This window comes from Rhinopithecus bieti, unplaced genomic scaffold (assembly GCF_001698545.2).
Source record: "Rhinopithecus bieti isolate Rb0 unplaced genomic scaffold, ASM169854v2 scaffold_51154, whole genome shotgun sequence".
In the NCBI taxonomy this organism is placed as follows: domain Eukaryota; kingdom Metazoa; phylum Chordata; class Mammalia; order Primates; family Cercopithecidae; genus Rhinopithecus; species Rhinopithecus bieti.
Window position 1 is genome coordinate 433,523 of NW_016820246.1, and position 3,375 is coordinate 436,897.

Sequence of the window (3,375 nt, forward strand, 5' to 3'; positions counted from 1 at the left end):
GGGCTTCTGGCCTATTTTGGTCAGGAGCACTCTCTCTTACAGACTAAGAGTATTTAAGGGTTCAGGGTGAGAGAAGTTATTACAAGAATGCTTGGAATGTTTCTGTGTGGAGGAGAAGTTGATTGCGGGGCTGGAATGTGTCTGGCTGGAGGGGAGGTTATCTTGGGGCTGGCATGTTTCTGGTTGGGGAGGGGTTTATCTTAGGGTTGGAATGTTTCTGGTTGGAGAGGTCATTTGTGGTTTATAGTCATGCTGTCCTTAGCCATTATGCTGATGCCCTTTGGATTTAGTGGTTTTTGATCAAGGGGTACTTTAAAATGGTGGTGCTTGTCCAAGATGGTGAAGCTCCTGCTCTGTCAGTTATGTCTCAAAAGAGAAAACAAAATAATATTTGAATAGTAATTCTCAGGTAGGTGAAAGATGGCCAGGATGGACAAGTTCCCTCATATTCATAAAAGGCTTCAAATGTGGAGATTGATGCTTTCTTCAACCTGCTATACATTCACTTGTATTTGGGGGAGGAGATATTAAAATATATGGTAAAACAAATATCTATGGCATACCTTAGTTTTTAATATTGGCTTGTCATTTACAAACCCCTCTCATTATTCTGAAAGTCTAAAAAATGTAGCTCATATATTACTTTCAATGTAGGAGTAGCACCAATTTTGGGAAGAGACAGGAGAGTCTGCAGACAGTGGATATGGATCAAATAGAAAAATACAACAAGGTAATACAGCAGGTAGCACTGTCTTCTCACAAAAAAAAATGAATGTAGAATTTAGGAAAAGATGGCATTTTATTTTCTGTAAATATAAAAAGAGGCACTAATGAGACAAGGAAAGTTTCAGAAAAGACACAGCTAAAAATGTGTGTATTGAGAACAAGTTTATAAAATCACTGAACATGGACTTTAAAGGTCAAAATAGAAAAGAAAATGGAGAGATGACCCATTAATTCAGATAAATTGTATAATATTAAAGAATGATAGAGAAATGGAAACAGCACATCCAATGTTTTGCTGTGTCACTCTTGTCATGTAGAATAATTCAGATGAAAAGAGTAGACCAAAATTAAGGGTAATATAAGACAATCATTAGTGATTTCTAGCCATTTTAATTAATTTCAACTCTTCATAGTCAAAAATATAACTTACAGAAATTGAAAATGCTGATTTAATTAAAGCAGTCAAATATTGATTAACTATCAGATTCATAAAGTTTAAAGGTCAAAATTTACTTTTTAAAAATTCTCTTTTCATATGTAGAGAACCGAGGCATTGGCATGGTAGGTCCATGGACATTGACCAACATGCTGAGTAAGTCGAATCACAACTAGAATCCACGTCTCCTGACCATCAGCTCACTATGATTGACATCATTAACCCTGACCACCTTTGTCCAGGGTTTTCCTTCCAAATTTTTCTGCTTTACAATATTATGAGAAACCATAGACTTATCTTAGCATCTATGATATCTCAGACTTGTACCAGGTGTTTTATGTACATGGGAACTAAGTCTCATGAAATCTCTGAAATGTAAGTATTCTTAACTTCTTTTTATAAGACAAGAAAACAAGGCTCATAGAGATTACATTACTAGCCTAATATCACATAGTCAATAGAGAGAGGAGTAGGATATATAGATTAAAATGCTGTTCTGTTCATACTTCCTAATATTATGACATCACTACTGTATTTGAAAAAGATCATTCTTCTCTCGGCATGTCAGCCAGCAGTGCGAGTGTAAATTTGCCTGTCAGCTTGTTTTCTTTTCAAGGTGCATGGTAATCACTGATTTTCAAACTTTACTGTGGAAGCGAATTTCTTGGGTGATCTTGTTAAAAATTCAGATTTTGACTCAGATGGGGCCTAAAATTCTGCAATTCTAATCTAAGTAATCTGCTACTGCTGGTCTACAGATTATGCTTTAAGAAGCTAAATATTAGTAGTGCTCTATAACACTGTGGCCCTGTGGACCCATAGCAACCTGGAAACTATTACTCTTCTGCAGTGAGATAAGAAACTTGTGCAAGAATGTAAATCAACACCTGTCTTCCTTCATGGAAAAAGTGATTAAGAAAAGAATGACAGGTGAACCAGACAGTTATTCTTTAGATTTGCATTCTGACACGAGCTCTTTTTCTCATGTGACACATTAGATGGGTAACAACCAATTCCCTCACAAGCTACTTGAGAAGCACACATGTTGTGTGTTGAGAGGGGATAACTTTGAATGTGGAAGAGGAAGAATAAAATAAGTTCTGCTGAAAAACTGTGTTACCTGTGGAAATGGAAAGGCCCTGCAGCGCAGAGCTCACTGAGGTGTGAAGACATTCTTAGGGCATAGAGGAAACAACAAAAAAAAAGACTATGTTTGGACGTAAGATAGAATTTTCCCATTTAATAAATTTACCTTGGGCATAGAAGAGTGTTCTTCTCACAGTATCTTACCAATGCTGCTTTTAGAATCTTAGAATGGTATTGTCCACAGTTCTCTGGTCTGACTATTCATTAGAACCAATCTTGAATGCTTTAAAAATGATTTCTGTGGAGACTATGATTCAATTAATTTGCATTTAATTGCTTGATCACTAGAACATTTTAAGTTACTCAGGGATTTGTAATATGTAGCCAAGGTAAAAATATCTATATTATGGATAATTAGGCCCCTGAAGACTTACCTGTGAACCTAAGCATTATTTATAACATATTTCTAAGGAAATAATATTATCATTCAGTATGTGGTATCACCAAATCTCTACAGAATACAGGAGGAACTAGACAGATGGCATTGGAGGAGCTAGAGAGGAGTAATTGCTAGGATACAACATGAATTCAGTGAGTACTACTTGGGGCAAATTAGACTTTTTTTTTTTGGTAGTTGTTTCATTTAAGATAAATGAAATTTGCCTCATAATAATACTGCTCTATCTTTCTCTTAACTCTTGATAAAATACTATTTCATGTATATTACTGTATGATGCATTCACAATTCTGAATATTAGACATCGATAGTGATTAATCTTATTAAAATTGAATTTCTGAGATTGTAAAGACTTATTTACTTTTACTTAGTTATGTCTATTGACATTATATTAAATCTACAAATCTCAGTTGCAGAAAATGACTGATAAAGTCTTCCATTACAAATTTTTGGGCAAGGTAAAAAGATGTGGGCTAGAATATAAAGACAATAGGTGGTCCGTAGATGATTAAATATATTTATTCAAAGTGTGTTGATGTCAACTTTGACAGAATTCTTTTTTTTTTTTTTTTGAGACAGAGTCTCGCTCTGTCGCCCAGGCTGGAGTGAGTGGCCGGATCTCAGCTCACTGCAAGCTCCGCCCCCCGGGTTCCCGCCATTCTCCTGCCTC